This window comes from Cynocephalus volans, chromosome 12, assembly GCF_027409185.1.
Source record: "Cynocephalus volans isolate mCynVol1 chromosome 12, mCynVol1.pri, whole genome shotgun sequence".
Taxonomy (NCBI): domain Eukaryota; kingdom Metazoa; phylum Chordata; class Mammalia; order Dermoptera; family Cynocephalidae; genus Cynocephalus; species Cynocephalus volans.
Genome location: NC_084471.1, coordinates 73,286,813 through 73,299,086, shown reverse-complemented (window position 1 = coordinate 73,299,086; position 12,274 = coordinate 73,286,813). Strand labels below are relative to the sequence as shown.

At 33.5% G+C, this 12,274-nt stretch overlaps 1 protein-coding gene across 1 annotated transcript in view; it reads left to right on the top strand.

The window, feature by feature from the left end:
• The window catches only part of ARID2 (AT-rich interaction domain 2), a 159,463-nt gene that overhangs the window by 134,698 nt on the left and 12,491 nt on the right, over positions 1-12,274 (top strand). The window lies entirely within an intron of this gene.

Sequence of the window (12,274 nt, the reverse complement as noted above, 5' to 3'; positions counted from 1 at the left end):
AGAGCTGTGGTGAACAATTTTGTGCCTATACCACCTTTTCTACAAGTATTTCAGTGGGGTGAAGTAGCAAATTGGGGATTGCTGGGTCAGGTGGTATACATATTTTTTATTTTTATAGAAATTGATAAATTGCCTTCCAAAAATGTGATGTTAATTTGTAATTCAAACAATACAGTGTGGACATACTTGTTTTCCCACTACCTAGCTACTACAAATATTAGGAGAATGTCATTGCCAATCTGGTAACCACAAAAAGACCTCTTCAAATTTTATTGCTTTCTTGTTGTTTAAATTTTTTTAATAGACTTTTTTTTAGAGGAGTTTTAAATTCACAGCAAAACCGAGTGGAAAGTACAGAGAGATTCCATACACCCCTTTCCCCTACAAACATACACATTCCTCCACTGTCAGTATCTCTGTAGGAGTAGTACATTTCTTAACAATCAGTGAACCTACATTGACACATCATATTACCCCAAATTTATAATTTAAGTTAGTTTACTCTTTGTACAGTTCTGTAGGTTTTAGCAAATTGTATAATGTAATGTATCCACCATTACAATAACATACAAAGTACTTTGACCACCCTAAAAATCCCCAGTGCTCTACCTTATTTATCCCTCTTCACCTCATTCTCCCATCCCCAGCTCTTTGCAACCACTGATCTTTTTACTGTGTCTATAGTTGTGACTTTTCCAGAATGTCATGTAGTAGAATCATACAACATATAGTCTTTTTAGGCTGGTTTCTATCACTTAACAGAATGCATATAAGGTTCCTCCATGTGTTTTTATGACTTGATAGTGCATTTCTTTTTATCTCTGAATAATATTCCAGTGTATGGATGTACCACAGTTTGTTTATTTATTTGTCTATTGAATTATATCTTGGTTGCTTCTGGTTATTGGTAATTATGAATTAAGCTGGTATAAACATTCATGTGCAGATTTTTGTGTGGACATAGTTTTTCAACTCACTTGGGCAAACACTTAGGATTACAATTGCTAGATCATATGGTAGGACTGTTTAGCATTTTAAGAAACTGCCAAAACGTCTTCCTGAGTAGTTCTACCATTTTGCATTTTCATCAACAATGAATGGGAATTCCTTTTGCTTTACATCCTTGTCCACATTTGGTGCTGTCAAGGTGGGCTTTAGCCATTCTGATAGGTGTGCATTGGTATTTCTGTTTTATTTTGCAATTCCCTAATGACATATGATGCTCAGCATCTTTTCATTGCTTATTTACTATCTGTATATCTTCTTTGGTGGAGTGTCTGTTCAGCTCTTTGTTTCAGTTGTTTGCTGAGAGCTTTTAGCATGAGTGGATGTTGGATTTTGCCAAATGCTTTTCTGCACCTATTGGTATGATCATATGATCTTTCTTTTTTGCTTAGTAGATGCGATGGATTACATCAATTAATTTTTGATTTGCATACCTGGAAAAAAATCCCACTTGGTTGTGGTACATAATTCTTTTTACATATTGTGTGATCTGATTTGCTAATATTTTTGGTGAGGATGTTCACATCTATGTTCATGAGATCCTGGGCTTCAATGTTCTTGTAATGTCTTTGTCTGGTTTTGGTATTAGGTAATACTGTCCTTATAGAATAAATTAGGAAGCTTTCCCTCTGCTTCTTTTTTCTGGTAGGGATTGTAGGGAATTGGTATCACTCCTTGCTTAAATATTTGGTAAAATTCACCAGTGAAACCATTTTGTTCTGGTTCCTTCTGTTTTGAAGATTGTTAATTATTGATTTAATTTTTATAGTGGTTATAGGCTTATTCTGATTATCCATCTCTCCTTGTGTGAAGTTTGGCAGATTGTGTTTTTCAGAGAATTGATCTATTTCATCTATGTTATCAAGTTTGTGAGCAAAGAAATGTTCACAATATTACTTTATTATTCTTTTAATGTCCATGGGATCAATAGTGATGGCACCTTTTTCATTTCTGATATTAGTAATTTGTATCTTCTCTCATTTTCTTGATTAGGTTGCATAAAGGTTTATCTTATTGATCTTTTCAAAGAATCGGCTTTAGGTTTTGTTGATTTTCCCTGTCAAATTCCTCTTTTGATTTTTATTGATTTCTGCTGTAATTTTTATTATTTCATTTCTTTTCTTCTGCTTGCTTTGGATTTAACTCTATTTTTAGTTTCCTAAGGTGGAAGCTTAGATTATTGATTTTAGGTATTGTGGATCTTTTTTTTTTTTTTTTTTTTGGTAGCTGGCCAGTACAGGGATCAAACCCTTGACCTATGTGTTATCAGCCCCACATCTAACCAATGGAGCTAACCAGCCAGCACACTTTCTTCTTTTTTTAATATACTCATTCAGTGCTATAGCTTTTCCTCTAAGTATTGCTTTTACTGTATCCCAAATTTTGATAAGTTGTATTTTCATTTTTATTTAGTGCAAAATATTGTAGAAGTGTGTTATTTAATCTCCAAATATTTTGGTATTTTCCAGCTATCTTTAATTTCATTGTGATCTGAGAGTACACATTGTATGATTTCTATTCTTTTAAATTTGTTAGGGTGTATTTTATGTCCCAGAATGTGTCTATCTTGGTGAATATTTCATGTGAGTTTCAGAAGAATATGTTGTTGGATGAAGTATTCTATAAATGTCAATTAAATCCAATTTATTGATGTTGCTGTTCAGTTCACCTGTATCCTTACTGATTTTCTGCCTGTTGGATCTTTCAATTACTGATAGAGGTATGTTGAAGTTTCCAACTGTAATAGTGGATTTCTCTTTCTCCTTGTAGTTCTATCAGTTTTTGTCTCACATGTATTTTGATGCTTTGTGTTAGGTGCATACACCTAGAGGATTGTTATGTCACCTTGAAGAATATATCTCTTTACATTACGTAATGCCCCTCTTTATCCCTGATAATTTTCCTTGCTCTGAAGTCTGCTTTTTCTGAAGTTAATATAGCCACTGCAGCTTTCTTTTGCTTAGGGTTAGGATAGTTTGTCTTTCTCCATCCCTTTCCTTTTAATCTGTGTCTTTTATATTTAACAACATAGAGTTGGGTCTTGTTTTTTAATCTCTCCTGCTAGTGTCTGTCTTTTAAGTAGTTATTAAGACCGTTTACATTTAAAGTGATTACTGACATAAGTGCATTAATATCTACCATATTTGTAAATGGACTTGTTCATTCTTTTTTTGCTTTCTCCTGTTTTTCTGCCTTCTCTGGTTTTAATTGAGCACTTTATATGATACCATTTTCTCCTCTCTAAACATACCAATTATACTTACTTAAAAAAATTTTTTTTGTGGTCATCCTAGCGTTTAGAATATATATATTTATAGCTAATCTAAGTCCACTTCCAAACATTTATAGGTAATCGAATTCCACTTTCAAACAATAATATATTCCTTCATGGATAGTGCATATACCTTGTAACAGAGTATCTTCAATTCTTCCTTTGTGTTCCTTACACAATTGCTGTCATTCATTTTACTTTTCCATGAACTATAATCACCAAATATGTTGTTATTATTTTGAGAAAAACACTTATAGATCAATTAGGAATAAGAAACATACAGTATTTTATTTTACTTCCATTGATTCTTTCTCTAACACTTTTCCTTTCTTTATGTAGATACAAGTTTCTGACCTCGTATTTTCCTTCTCTCTGGAAAACTCCTTTTAACATTTCTGTAAGGCAGATCTACTGGTGCAAATGCCTTCAGTTTTTGTTTGTCTAAGAAAGTCTGTATTTTCCTTTACTTTTTAAGGATAATTTTGCTAGATACAAAATTCTAGGTTGGTGGATTTTTTTCTTTCAGTACTTTAAATATTTCAATTAACTCTTCTTGCTTGCATGGTTTCTGAAGAGATATTGATGTAATCTTATCCTTATCCTTCCATCAGTAAGGTGTTTTTTTCCTTTGTCCTTGGTTTTAAGCATTTTGGCTATGATATGCCTAACTGTAGATTTTTAAAATCTTTATCTTGTTTGGTGTTCTCTGAGTTTCCTGGATCTGTGATTTGGTGTGTGTCATTGATTTGGGAAAATTCTAACCCATTTTTACTTCAAATATTTCTTCTGTACTTTCTCTTTCTTTTTGTGGTATTCCCATTACATGTATTCATGCCTTTCGTGATTGTCCCATAGTCTTTGGATATTCTACCCCCCCCCCCCCTTTTTAATTCTTTTTTCTCTTTGCTTTTTAGTTTGGGAGATTTCTATTGATGTATCTCTAAGCTCACTGATTCTTCCCTTGCCCATGTCTAGTCTGCTGAAGATCCCATCAGAGACATTGTTTATTTCTGTGACCATTTTTTTTTTCTAGTATTATTTTTTTATTCTTAGTATCTCCATCTCCCTGCTTCCATTACCCTTTTGTTCTTGCATGTTGTCCACTTTTTCCATTAGAGCCTCAGCATATTAATTATAATTATTTTAAATTCCCAGTCTGATAGTTCAAAAATCTATGCCATATCTGAATCTGGTTCTGATGCTTCCTTTGTCTTTTCTGACTGGGGTGGGGAGGAGGGGTGGTGGCTGTGTATGTTTTGTTGGAGTTTTTTACATTTAGCATTCCTTATAGGTTTTTGTTGAAAGTCAGACAAAAAATGATGTTTAGTTAATAGAAACTGAGATAAATAGACCTTTATCGTGAGGTTTTATGTTTATCCTTAGGAGTGAGGCTGTTTATTATTTGTTGTAGCTGTGTCAGAAGCTTCAATTTCCTCTAGCATCCTTTTCTTTCTTCCCCTGTTGTCTTTGGGTTCCTTAGGAACTCCTTCTTAAATGTAGTCTGTATCTTGCAGCTCTCTCAGTTCTAATTTGCTATGATCATACTGTAGCCCTGTTGATGTGGTGGTAAGGTACTGGGGAGATAAAACCTTCTGTAATCTCATGATTAAATCTCTCTCTTTTTTTTTAAGTGAGCTTTCATCTAAGGGGTGTGACTTTGGGAAGAGTTTCTCAGCCTTTATCTTTTTTTTCTATGTGAGACCAGAAAAGGGGGTTGAGGTTTTCTAATTGCCCTTCCCATAGGTTAGGTAAGACTCTGATAAAGTAGTTTTCCTTGAGAGTAGGCCTTCATTAAGGAGAAAAAACACTCTGGTCATATTTTAAAATGGTTACCTTCCCATCTTCCCCTCCAGGAGACACTAGGGAGCTTTTTCACTCTTTGCTATGAGAACCTGGTAGGGTTTCTGGAGGTAAAACTTGAAAAGGTGTGGGTTCTCCTCAGAGACTGGCCCCCTAGGAGTTTTTAACTAAAGGTAGTCCATGTGAGGTGTTCCTACAACTTATTGGTTCCAGCAGTAACTTGTGATTTTCTGTATTCACTTGTCTCTCCTGCTTTCAAGGAGGCAGTTTGCCCTGTGACCTTAGTTTTCTCTGATAGATATAAGAAGAGTTACTAATTTTCTGTTTGTTCAGCTTTTTTCTTCTTATGAGAGTGGAAGTGGTGACTTCCAAGCTTTTTGCATATCTGAGAGGAAATTGGAAGCACTTATCCTTATCTTTATCCTTGTTTGTGTACCATCATTAAGCATGATGTTGACTTTTGGTTTATAATTGAAATGTTTGTGTGTGACAATATTTTGTCTTTGCTTTTCTTTTTTTTAAGAAGGGACCTCCCCAACTCCTACTAATTGCTTTAATTCTGTGTAATTGGAGGAAAGTTTAATTCTGTGTAATTGATGGAAAGGACTTGATGCCTCTGTGTAGCCAAAAATTTATATTGACAGTATTTTTAGGATTTCATGTTTCTTGGCCACAGTGTTCTTGAACGAATGATGTCAGGACAGGGGCAGAGTTTAAGGGCAGCTCCACTACTTGCCTTTAACCATAGGATCTCTGCTTTTTGTTTTATTTATAGGGACTTTATTTAATATTTTGTTTGAAAAGAGGGTTTTGTTACTATGAAAGACATTTGAAAACCATTTTTTCTAGAATATGTTGATCCTCATAGATCTCTAGTTAGTAACTGCTACATAAAAGATGGAAATTCTTTCCTGTTGAAAGGAACATAGTCTATATTGTGTTTATATTTAGAATTGCATCATTAAAGGTCAAACCAAGAATGCAGAGGATCTCAAATTTATTCTAAACAAATATTTCCAGTGTGAAAGCTGTTCTATGAATCAGAGACTTTGACTTGGTGGTACTAGTAAAATTAATATTCCTTGATCACCCAGGAATCTACTCAAGTGATGCTGAGGTTCAAACCACTGTGCCTCAATTTTGTGGACATAAAACCATGAGAGATCTTCAAAGGATTATGCTTTGTCCTCCGAAGTTTTAGTATATTAGCCCAGTGCCTGGCACATAAAAAGCCTTTTAATTAACATTTTTTGAGTTAAATGGAGATTAACTACCTTGATTCTGAAGTCAATTGTTTGCTGACATAGCTTGTTGGCATTTTTCATTTTCAATTGTCATGATAACAGGTCATCACCTTGCTGCTCTATAGGTTTATAAAAGATTTTTTATAAAAGCTCTAAAATCATTGGGTATTTTGCTAGTGTATCTATACTTATAATTTGAACTAAAGAGCCTTTATGAATGTGAGATTGATTTCATGTAGTAATATTTTTTGGTAGCATTAGTTTGAGAAGTATGTATTCCTTGGGCCTTAACTATGATCTGCCACAAATGTTCAAGTAAACAGTTATGTATTACAGTATGGTAAGAAAAAGTCAGGTCTTTAGTGTTAGACAGACCTGGTTTCAAATCCCACCTCTGCCTCTTAACTGTGTGGCTCTGGGAAAGTTAATTTTTTGAAAGAATATTTCCTTAGTGGTAAAGTGGGGATAATTTTACCTTCTTTAAAGAGCAATCATGGAAATCAAATAAGATGATTTATGTGAATATGCCAGATATATAGTAGGTATTAAGCAAACAGAAGTTAGGTAGAGAGGTACTTCATGCTGTGTACAGCTTTGTCAGGAACAGTGTGAAGTGATACCCTGCTGTGTCTTTCAAGGAGACTGAGTGAAAACCCAAGATAGAATTTAAAAGTCTCAAATTCATTTATATGCTTTATTTATCTCATTAAAAACACAAATACACATATCACAACTTATTTTTATCTCAAAGCTTATGTTAGTTTATTAAGAATAACATTATTATAGTGTCTAAATTGTTCAAATCTACTTTCATAGTGCTTTTCAAATGCTTCACATACCAATAGGTTAGTAGGAGTAGGTGCTAGAAGAACTTAGAAGATACGGAAATCCTTTCCTCCCTCTAGTAATTATTAAAAGTGAAAGAAAGGAGGTAGAGCTGAAGATAGTTGGTTTTGGCCATCCTCCATCTGAACCCACTTCCTGTATTTGGGTATTTCCACAATTCACGAGCAGGAAAAAGTCAAATATTTGCTTTCTACCCCATTCTTTGGCAGCTACATCAGTCAATCAGTCGCTCCCACCTGTGAGTTTGAGTCTGGTTTGACGGTGACAAAGAAACTGAGATTGAACTCCTGTAGCAACAGCAACATTTAATTTCAAAGAACACCAGTACTGATTTGAGGATTTCCAATTTGTAATTTTTAGTCTTGTATTAAGGAAATAAATTAATTTCTTTTAATAGTGAAATTGGTGTTTTTTTCCCCTCTTTTAACTTTTATATCTGCTTATAATAAAATTGAGTTACTCTCCCACCACAGTTGGTGGTATGTTCTCCCCCACCCCGAAATTTTAGAAGCTTGTTACTAAATCTCATTTGAATATAAAATAGTGCATGCCCTTGATATTTATTTTACCATAGAATATTATGTATGTAAAAATAATTAGATGTCAAAAGTTGAGGTAAAGGTAAATTGTTCTACAGCCAATAATATAGGCATGTTTTTTTACTAAAATGTTTTTTACTAAAATGTTTGCAGTGCAGAGATTTTTGACATATTCGTAGTCTTATATATACATTTATGTGTATTTACTAGCATATATGTGCACATCTTACTTTTAAATTAGAACATTCCTGCAAAAGAAAAATCCCATGCATTTTAAGTCAATGAAATTTTTGGCAGGAGGAGTGCTATTAAGAAAGACATGGATTACTTTTTTGCCATTAAAGAAAAATAGCCTGTCAAGAACTTGAAGAACTAAGAAAACTTCAAATGAAACTATCTAAAGTGCTATTTTCAGCCTTTTTATATATGTTTTTAAAACAGAGTAAACTGTCTTAGCTTTATAATCACAGAGATTTCTTTGTTTTTAAATTGTTCTTTTGAATATGGTAACTTATTAAAATATAATACGTATTATAAATTATTACTATTTATAACCTTGTGAATAGATTGTCGGCTTTTAAAGAATCCCCTCTGAAGGTGGTAGGGAAACTGTTCATTACTTAACTTGTTTATGTGCTTATGATGCCTTAAGAAATTCTTTTTGAGGATAGGAAAAGTGATGGTAACAATCATAATATAAATTACACCAGTAAGTAATGGTTGCTGGCTTTATTTTAGTTCAGGTATTAAGTATTTTAATCTTAAGTGATTGCTTGGGGTAGCTGGAATTAGGAAACTTGCCTCTGGTAGCCTTATGTGAATATTTAAATTGAACCAAACAGCTTTTCAATAGGATAAAAGAAAAAAGAATTAGGCTAAAGAGGAATTAAATGAAAGAATAGAAACTCATCTCGAGCTTTAGCTGCAATTATTTAAATAATAAGCAGGGGACTAGTAATTATAAATTATATTGATGATATAATTGAAAATAATATATGTATTTGAAAGATTAGCAATGAGTGAGAGAAAAGGGGTCAGATAGATATATAATAAATGTACTAAATTTTAAGATTTTCATCGCTTTGCAGATATTGATAAATGCTGGTTTCTATCTTTTGATAAAGTAGCAGAATTAAAGAAAAAGTGTTTCTGTTGTTTTTAGTCAGAGTAGCATATATATTTTTAGACTTAAGGGTAGGATTCAGTAGAGAGGAAAAAGCAGAAGATGCAACAGAGGGGATAATTTATAAAGGAAATGCAACACAATTTAGCATATAAGTGAAGGAGTTAACCCTGCAAATAGTGGTTACTTCTGGCTGCGATCCAAGAGAAAGAAAGGATGAATAACAACTGAAAATTTAATGTAGAGAACAAGGAAGTTAAGGAAGCTGTAATAGAATAAACTTATGTACTTTCAGTAATAAGCCTTTTCTTTCAGAGACATAAAAGTAAGGCATTATCTCTAGATTCACAAACTCACACTGACACAGGGGGAAGAGAAGCTCTAAAACAAGATTGAATTTCAGTATTTAACCAAGGTTGGATTTGCAGCAGTTTCTATGGGGAAAATTTTTAGGAACAGAAGTGAATAAAATTAGTTGTGAGTGATGGTGAGTGCCACTTCATATAAAGGGACATCAACTTGGAGGTGGACCAAACGTTACTGAGCAAATCAGCAATTTCAGAATAGCTGTGGAAAACGTCTCAGGGTAGAGGAAAGCAACATGTGCAGTGAAAAGATGAGGTTACCAGCACTATTATTATTACTACTACTACTACTGATCATTATGGTAATAGCTCTCATTTACTTATGTTCTATTGTTTGCCATTAGCTTTACACATATCATCAAATTTAAGCCTCACAACCTGAAAACTATATTCCCAATAAGTAAAATGAGTTTCAGAGAAATATTCTTTGCCCAGAGCTGCCACCTTTGGGGCACTTCAAAAGAGGCACTATTCACATTGTATATGTCATAAATTGTGTATTGCAACAGTTTTTCTGCAGATGTCAGTAAAGTATCTCAAGGAAGAGCATTCTTTTAAATTGTGCAATGGTACCATATTAGCCAATAGTGGCAGCAGCATATAAAATTGTATCAGTAATAGTTACAGTTTTGTTTAAAAACACATACCTATACAGAGAGAGAAGGCTTAAAGAAAATACAGTCATGCAGCACTTAGCGATGGAGATATGTTCTGAGAAATACATTGTTAGGCAATTTTGTCCTTGTGTGAATATTGTAGAGTGTACTTACGCAAACCTAGATGGTATACAGCCTACTACACACCTAGGCTGTATGGTATAGCCTATTGCTCCTAGGCTACACACCTGTACAGCATATTATTACTATACTGAATACTGTAGGCAGTTGTAACACAATGGAAAGTATTTGTGTATCTAAACATATAAAAGGTACAGTAAAAATAAAGTATTATATTCTTATGGGACCACCATCCTACATGCAGTCCATCATTAACTGAAACATTGTTATGTGGTACATGACTGCATGCCAAAATATTAGCAGTCTGGGTAACTGGATCACAGAGAAATTTTATTTTATTTTATTTGGATACGCTTTAATTTTCCCAGTTAATTTTCCCATTTAAATGAACATGTGTTTATGATTTTGGGGGGTGGAGAGTGGAGTAGGTGATCGCTGGAAAAGGTAGTAGTGAGGAACATTTTTCTAGACATTATAGTAAGTAGTAGTAGCATCCTACCTCATCTCTTATCCTTCCCCCACACCATCCCATAATATTCTGAAAAATCCATAATATTCTGAAAGCTCAATGTCTGTTTGCTTTGCATTTCTTAGAGTTTAACTCTCCAATATTACATTTAAGGTTTTAAAATCTAGATATTCCATTTAATGGATTTGGAAACATTAACTACTTTGTGCCCTCATGTGATTATTGCAACCAGCTTCATTCATAGTTTGGTTAGAACTTCATCTTGACCCACCACAACAATCAATGAATGGCTCATATTACCACAGTAGTTAGATAAATAGAAAATAGACTTTGGATGAGGGAGAGGATAGTAAATTGAAGAGAAATAGTAGACTCTGGATTGGGCAGGTAGAGTGATAAACTCTTAAAGATCAGTTCTCTTAAAATACACACATGCATTGTTGTATATATTTAGTCAATAAAATTGTTTTAAGGAAGCACCAACTGTTATTTTTCTCCTATAGCTAGTAAATTTATTAATTTTATGTGTTGCCAATAAACTCGATTAATTTTATGTATTGCAAAATAGTTTAGAAATAGAAATCACCTTGCCTAGTGACTAGTAGTACATTTGGATTTTCATTTGTGTGTGTGTGTCTGCAGAGGCTTTATATTTCAATTAATGATTTCATAGTTTTTAGATAAAGTCTTAACACAATAAGAAATGCTTCCTTGCGGTAATTATTAGTCTATATAACAGAACTCTGGTCATATTTATTTCATATTAATGAAATAGCATTGTGAGTACTGAAAACTAAAAGGAATTCCCAAACTTAAAATGTATTTACTCAGGTTAGTTTCACAATAAACTCTTGGTAGGTATTTATATAGATGAATACTAATGGAAATGAAATAGGTAATCTATAATGATTTTTGACATTATCTCTTATAATTCAGTAATTACTTTTCTCATTAAAATTTATTTTAAAATGCCGATCATTTCCTGAGGGAATATTAATTTGAAATATTGAATATATGCTGCACATTAAAAATTGGTTCAAATGTAGACATTTTCATATGACAGCCATAAAAAAAATCAAATCCTAAGAGATCTCTGCAATAAACTGTAAAGATACTGATTGTGCAGATATTTGAGTTACTAATTAGTAATTGAAGGCTTTTAATACATTCTTTGCTGTATTTTTTTTTTTTTTTGGTGGCCCACCGTTACAGGGATCCAAACTGTTTGACCTTGGTGTTATAACACCATGGTCTAACCAACTGAGCCAACCGGCCAGCCCTTTGCTGTATTTTAAATACATTCTATGTTACAGTGTTCTATCTTATTGCCAGGTTTTCTAGTTAATAAAGGAGAATAGTATCTGAATTCCTTCAGTTTTGTGTCCTTTGCCACTTACCCACTCAGATATTTGCATTATTAAGCCCTTGTAGTGATGAATAGGGTAAGATGTTGGAGAAATGAAAGACTTGACTTCTTAAACGTGGACGGACATACAAAATGTGAACTCAGCTAAAAAGCTGGACTTACCAGAATTTGTAGAATTAAATTGTTGGATTGGATATGATAGTTATATGTAATACGAAATCTAGTAAATGCTTGAGGTATTTCTAAAAGTACAACAGAGTATATGGTATTTGTTTATAAGATAGTGATCTAGGGCCGAGCCTGTGGCGCACTTGGTAGAGTGCTGCGCTGGCAGCGCGGCGACGCTCCCGCCGCGGGTTCAGATCCTATATAGGACTGACCGGTGCACTCACTGGCTGAGTGCCGGTCACGAAAAAATGACAAAAAAATAAAAATAAAAAAAAAATAAGATAGTGATCTATTGTGTTTTAAAATGATATTTCATTTACTTTCAAGAGATTCTTAGCCG